We start from the raw sequence: 7,563 nt of genomic DNA, 5'->3' as shown, positions 1-7,563 counted from the left end.
CTTTGCCTTCTAACAATTTTCTCTTCACAATAGGCCTTTTATAGCCGTTCATGACACGCACACACACACATAAAGCACTTTGCCTCACCATGAGAATGCAACTTTACCTAACCTAACCTTTAAAGTATCTGATATAGGATAGATAGAAAAATGAAGCAACCAGAGATTTAATGATGAATACTCTGGGTTCTGTAGTTCACGTTTTACAGTCCTGAATGACTCTTTGCATATAATTTATTGAAGAGGAGTTTAGAATGCACTTTACATTTAGACTGTTGCTGTCTAATTTTTTACATTGTTGCCGTGTTATGTCATGAATAAGGTTCACCTGCTGGGGGTTTGATGGATCAGCTGGACAATACAGTCAAAGACAGACTTCATTCATCATATGCAAGAATCCTAGTTGGATTTTTGTTGTCACTCATGTTTTTGAACCAAATATTGAAAACAATTCTGACAGACTGGATACCTGGTCAGGGTGTACATTACCTTGTACTCAAGCATCCCAGGACAGAGCCCTGCCCCACCATGAGCCTGGGTGGATACGTGGTTATAATATAAAAGGACCAATACTGAATATGAATATTTCATGAAAATTGAATTATAATACAAATTAGTAATAAGGCTTTCTCTGCGCCTATATCTACCCCATACTCAAAGAGCTGCGGGCAGAGAGGGTGACAGGAGAGGATGGCACTGAAGAGAAGATGCTCGGTTTCTGGAGTCTCCTGGTCCTGTCAGTATTAGTAGGATGCATCTGCTGTGTCTTCTCATGGATGCTCACCTACCTTGACTCGTTCCAGCCTGGTATGGATTTCCCAACACTGCGGACAGTGGCCCACGTCAGAGACGTTTAATATTGATTACATATGTCTGAATTGCTAACCCTAACCCTAGCTCAACAGACCACAATGCCCTGGACTGTCAGTATTATTACATGCTGTGAACACAAGTAGCTTTGATCACAGTTTATGTTGTAAAAGAGAAGGAATATTAGAAAAAAAGATCAACATTGTGATATTATTTCTTCCAAACTGACCAGAAACATGCTTGTCAGACTCTCACAGCAAAGGATCAGACTCACTGTGCATGACAGCTCAGGCCAATGATGTCTGTTAGATTGTCAGTTGTTTAGTGTGCTTCTGTACGGTTAGGGTCACCATCTCTATTTCAGAATAATTAATATGCGGAAAACACTAAAAGTTGATTGTCTTCCAGTATTCTAGCATAATTAAAAAACTTTGACTTTGTAAGTACATATTATTAGTCCTAATGCCAGTATGATTCTTCATAACTCCTGCTTTGAAATACTGAACTTTATTTGAAAATTTACCTGATGAAAGATAATTTACAGTGGCAGTCTGTCAGGATAATTCTGACTATAAGATCACTGTATTAATCTGAATCCTTCTGAAATGTGCTGTGGATGAATGCTGATGCAACTCACTGTGTGAAAACTGTTAATAAAATGAATCTGTGACACATGCAACACATTCACAGAGGAAGAGGACACAAAGGGAGGACACGCAGAGGCTGTGTTGAAGTCAGAAATCCAAATCTTTAGTCAAAAACAGGCGGCGGTAACAAACAGGAAGACAAGCAGTCCATCAAACAGTCTACAGGGTCAAACATACAGAGAATTCAAACAGCCGTAAAAAATAACTGGACACTGAAAAACTTAAAGCAATGTGTGACGCAATAAAAGGAAGCAGCGCAGTATATTCACTGAATTATCATCAATTACGAAAGAGAAAAACGACGATTTCTAAGGATTATTTTCTTAAATGCAGTTAGAGTGTGGCTGGTAAAGATGGAAACATACAGAATGTAAACTGTGTGAGTTTGGTGAACTTTGTTAGTAACAAATGAGGTAAAAAAACAACAACCCCAAAACAGACAAAACACAGAAAGAGGCTCTCAGTATTCATTAATAATTAGAAAGAAAAATTGTGGTCGTGGATTTTTACAGTCTTAGTTCCGCTCGCTGTCATCATTATAATCATCATGATCAATGGCGAGGTCCTTAGGTGGGTGGGGCTGTCTCTGGTGATGTCACCATGAAGGAACAGCATCTGGCACGTGTTGCTGAAACATCCCAGTACACTGGTGTAGTTTCCTCTCCAGCTGTTGGACATTTGACACTTGAACATTAAGGGGAAGAAGAAGAAACAGTGTTAGGTCAGGTGACCACATGGTTTCTAAAGTAACTGACAGGAAGTAACCAGGCCGTTAGAAATGGATGGCATGTGTTTAGAGTTACTGGAGTTGGGTAACTCTACTTACCAAAAGCAGAAGCACACAGATGACAGATCAGATGCTGAATGTTGCAGGAACATGCTCATGTGTGGTGGTCATTCAGTGCTGCTCCGGCAGGTTAGACAGTCCAAGACTGATATCCTGCCCATCTGAGAGTTTGAAAACACACATGCAAAGATTTATTTTGTATTACAGTCAAAGTTGGATGTTCATTTTTGTCCTTTAAAAATGTTTGTGTATTTGAAAGCACTAACATTTAAGGATGACTTGGATTGTCTCCTTTAAAGGGGAGACAAGTGTATCCACTGATCTACGTCACTTAAACTGGATGATGACTCCTCTCTCCCTCACTCAGAAACACTCCTAATATAACCAAGCAAATAAATAATATTGAAGATTTACTTACATCATTACAAAAACATCAAAAACATCTCCCTTTGATTCTATTTCTCCATTCCTGCTGAACATCAGGCAACAAATATCTCAATAAATCACAGTAAAATGTAAAGCACATATTTTCTCTGCTTTGTCTAACCTCTGCAGAGCCTCTGTCAAGAAAAACATATCTGTAAGCATAAAACAAATATACATTTCATAACACGTCACTGGACAAACCTCGGTCAGTTGATTTCCTCTGTGCAGTGCAGACGAACATCAGTCAGCAAGTCAAGGTGGTGAGATGGACTGGTGTCCTTTGTGACTCTGCTGGTTCTTCTGAGGAAACACCACCGTCTCTCCACACCGTCACCATCTGTGAGCACAAACTGCTGCTCTGCCAGCATGTAGGAAATCAGATATCACACACACAGGGGTGAAGAAACATTAGAGCTCAACTTTGGATACTTTAGATCTAAACAGATCAAAGTAGCTCTTAGTTTCAACAATCAGTGAGCAGACAAACAATGATACCATACTGATTCTGTATGAATACAATATGGTATTTTCAATACAGGTGTCAAATTAATTTATTAAAACTAATACAGATATATGTATATATATTTTTTGATAAATTAGTTTGCTAAATTATAAGAATATATATATTTTTTTTTTTCATTTAACAATTGCAACTGAAAGAAATTAAATATTGAACAAAAATATATTGTCACATTCTGAGCATGCTCAGCACGCTGACAGACTTGAAGTTGCTACAGATTTTAAGAAGTGATAATTATAGGGAAAAAACTTCTCTTTTTCATCCGTTTAATCAAACATTTGATGCCTCAGCTGTCTCAGTCCTATAGCGTTCTGCAACTACAACTAACCTGAAGCTTGGATTTGGCTGCAGGTGCCCCTGTACATCCTTCTCAGCAGCACACATGTGGGTACCATTTAATCCCACTTCTTCCTGAGCTTTGCTTCATCACAAGACCAAAGGTGGCATCCCGTGTCACAGTCTTATCATCATCCAGAAGAAACATTTGAAGAAACATCATGGAGAAGAAACATTTACACGCCTCCTGGTTTTGTTTTCTGATCCTGCAAAAAGACTGAGGACAACGAAGCCCAGAGAACACGAGATACACAACATCCAACATTCAGACTCAACAGCCTCCATAAATGAAGAGCACCAGGTTGGTTCAGTTATAGTAGATATAAGCATACTTCACATTACTGGGTATGAATAATAATGAGGGGGCAAACTTTGAAGATGCAGAGCATGATGTCCCATCATCAGACTGCAAACAAACATCCACCAGGCTTCTTTGTTGCCAAAATTGATGATTCTCCTATCAGGGATCAGTAGCGTGTATTAACCTGTGGTATAAGCAGCAGTCACTGAAATATTACTGTTTCAGATAAGAAATCTAGGACATAAAAGCCAGGGTGGGAGGGATCTCTGCAAACTGACTTACCTCTGCAAGTGTGAAGCTCAACAAAAATCTGACTCTCCAGTCACAGACAAACAAAAAACTCCAGCTGGGAGATAGAAAACGCTGTCTGGGTCTTGCTGGATGTTGCTGGTCAGAGTCCACACATTAGCAGAGTGCTTCTTGGTCCCACTGACCCATGTGGACAGCGACTGTGGAGAACTGTTCTGGAAAACAGAGAAGAGAATTAAAATAACAAAAAGCCAAACAGGATTTCCACAAAGACTCTCTTGGAATCAGCAATCAAAAAATCACTGGTTCATATTTCAATTAAATATGAACAGGTTCCTTAAATGTATGCAGTTAAGATCTGATTTAATTTAATTTCCTTCACACAGCACATTTGTCCAGGCTGACAGGTAAACATAGAATTAATCTCAGGTAACATGACTCATAGTAGAGATTCAGTAAGAAAGATTGCTAGCTCTAATATTATTACCACACAATCCAAGGACACACCAACAGCTCAGATTTGTAGAACTATTTAAACAAATGTCTTCTGAATATTCAATTCAGGTTCACAGTGGGAGGGTGGGGGGTGTCGTGGAATTTTTTAAATAAAGTCTGCAACACAGAAAGAGCTGTGATCAAGCTATTTATTACTGCGCCAACACACATCAAACATCACAGTTCAGTCATGTCAGCGCTGCCACAGAAGTTGTGCTCCTACTCCTTTATGCATTCCAAGGAAGAGGGAGGAAGTTACAAACTGATCCTACCACACTTCACGTGTCTCGCTATGAAACCTAACGGATCAATGGTTATGCTGTTTTGTGCCCTTGGCCTTATCAGCACCTGTAAAGGGAGTTGTTTTCTCAAACTGCTGACGCTGAAGTAAGTTCATCTAGTTTTAGAAACTTTCACTGAACAGTCTATAACAGTGTCACAACTAAGCATATGCATAAGCACTTAAATACTTTAAATGAGAATAACAGAAAATTTCTTTTACAGAGGCTAGAGCCTGTCCCAGTAGTCATAGGTAGAGCACACCTGGACAGGTCACCAGTCTGTCAGAGGACAAACACAGAGACAGACATCAGAGTAACAAATCTATTTAAAATTAATGTAAGTTTGCTGCAGCTGTATGTATGAACATGTGTTTCTGTGCTCACAGTCCACCTCTCAGGAACCTGCAGTTCATTTTTAGTCTACTTTAAACAGACCTCACAAAAGGCTGATGTGGCTGGATCAGTAGTCTGATTTAAGTACGATACCTTTGGCCAGGGATTAATCTGGTACATCGCTTCACTGCAGTCTTACGTATTTTCCCCACACCTGAATGAAAAAAATACTGATATATACAAATAACAGCTTCAGCTGATGCAGCCTGACTCAATCCTAAATGTTCAGCACACACAGAGAGACACAGAGATACCGTTTAAAGTTTAGTGTTAACATGAGTCACTGATCATTTGCAGTATTACAGAGTCTGGCAGTCTTTGCATGATGTCCACGTCACTGTGAGTTTCTAGCTGACTCTCAGGTGTGACAGGTGTGCCAGCAGGAAAGAGTAATAATAACCTGCATTCTGAGGTTTGTCATGCAGGATTAAAGGAGCCAGGCTTTGTTCACACAGCTAGGATTGTATTTTACACTGACCTTGGGTCAGTATAAGTATCATACAGTTTAAACGAAGCACTGAAACTTGCACATATTTATTATAGATGCACTGAAGCTAATCGAGATATTTGCTGTCAATCTGTGGCTGCGATTAAACACTTTACTGAAAACTTTATTAACTAGTAACTTCATCAGTCATGACAGAAGCTAATATTTCTGTGCTAACATCGTTTAAACAGTAACAGCTTTACTACAATATAAGCTAACGTTTACACTGTAACTTTAAGCTAGCACCATAAAGACGGTAAAACACGTAATAATATCTACAAATGCATCTTAAAGCTGTTATATTAGCACTCGGTGTATTACTAACATAACCACATTAACATTACTGACACTCGCTGACTTTTAATAGTCATTCTATAAATGCTGTCTGTTTAAATGGTCTTACCTGTACACACTGCTGTATCCACCGGATTCCAGCCAGAGTGGATTCTGGATCCTCCATCTGGATGGATGAGAACAACCTTCTGAACAATCTAGCAGGAGATGGCCCATATCTATGGGACTGATTTGTGCTAATAACGCCCATTGTATGGACTGATAACATCCGAAGAGGGTGAATAAAGTCACCCAGTCGCTAGCTGTGCCATTACCCAGCATACATCACTCCCTCCATAAATGCAATAAACGATACAAAAGTATCGTTCTACCTGTTTTTCCAGGTAGTTGTTTACATTATATAATTTATTGTGTTCAGTATACGTCACTACAATGTGATTTCGGAAATATATAAATATACGGACAACAGGCTCTTCCGCGGCAATCTCTTGTCGTCAATAAGCAACGTTAAGGGAGCTCTATAGTATTCAATGAGAGGACCCTGCACGTCAATAAGTGAAGCAGAGGGAGCCTGACCATGCGTCACACGTTTGACGAGTTGGGAGTGAGAACGTGTTGGTTGGTAAAATGTTTAGGATGAGATGGAGATATAACACTCATGCACCCTGAAAATTATGAAGGTCTAAATATGTATCAAAGGGACTCACTGAACATCAGTGGATTTCTATGGGGCAAACGTACTTAAAGCAGCCACTGTGACCATTGCTGCAGAGCAAAATGAAGAATACTGATGGGGACTATGAGGGTTTGTAGTTAAATTCCTGCTCTTACCGGATCAGTGAGTGTCTGTTTCAAGACTATTAACATACTTCTACATCACTATGGAACACCAGCATTTCTGCAGAGGACAGAACCACCTGCTTTAAACTACCATGATGCTCTGTGCTATGTTGTCATGGCAATATGAATTCAAATAAATACATAAGTCAAAAAATGCACATTTGAAGGAGGACAAGAAGACAGGCAACTGGAAGAGCTTTTGAAACAGGAAAACTTTTTTGGATTTCTCTTAATTTACCTGGAAATTTTGCTAATACAAGTCAAGGAGGAAACAAGGAGGCAGGTTGGATTATATTTGAGGACAGGACGCATGAAGGAGAAGCATGAGGAGAGAGAAAACAGCAGAGCGACGGTGAAAAGCTAATCATGGATCAAGTCGAAGAAGCAAGCATCAAAACTGTGAGTAAACATAACACACAAAAAGTTAAAAATGACTGTGCTGATTAAGGAAACATTACATTTGGTTAGTTTGGGGTCTCGAGCTTCAGGTTTGTGGGTTCAGTTGCTCTCAAAATTGAGGAAAGACAAAAAATGTTTCTTTTGAAATGTTGTTGGAGGATTCTTACTGTAAGAAATATCTGGGTGTGCATCTGCTTTTATTTAAAAAAAAAAAAAAAGTTGAATTTTTTCACATTGAAAAGGGAAAATTGGAGGATCAGGACAATAACGTGGCCAAATTTACTGTTTCCTTAATCAG

General features: G+C 39.2%; 1 long non-coding RNA gene across 4 annotated transcripts; it reads right to left on the bottom strand.

Moving 5' to 3' along the window:
- Nucleotides 1-1,043: 1,043 nt before the first annotated feature.
- LOC146364229 (uncharacterized) lies at nt 1,044-6,989 on the bottom strand. Of its 4 annotated transcripts, none has more exons than XR_014799059.1 (5): nt 3,519-6,108; nt 2,872-3,028; nt 2,511-2,619; nt 2,284-2,405; nt 1,044-2,141 (listed from the first exon to the last, which is right to left on the bottom strand). It is a non-coding gene; the product is annotated as an uncharacterized LOC146364229 (long non-coding RNA). The 4 variants fall into 4 exon arrangements; XR_014799058.1 differs by adding an exon at nt 6,136-6,989 and having other exon boundaries at nt 1,326-2,141; nt 2,284-2,619; nt 3,519-4,291; XR_014799056.1 differs by having other exon boundaries at nt 2,284-2,619.
- Nucleotides 6,990-7,563: the final 574 nt, after the last annotated feature.

This window comes from Perissodus microlepis, chromosome 20, assembly GCF_051167445.1.
Source record: "Perissodus microlepis isolate ML-2025 ecotype Zambia chromosome 20, ASM5116744v1, whole genome shotgun sequence".
NCBI lineage: Eukaryota > Metazoa > Chordata > Actinopteri > Cichliformes > Cichlidae > Perissodus > Perissodus microlepis.
Note: the sequence above shows the minus strand (reverse complement) of the source record. Positions and strands in the feature narration are given on the sequence as shown.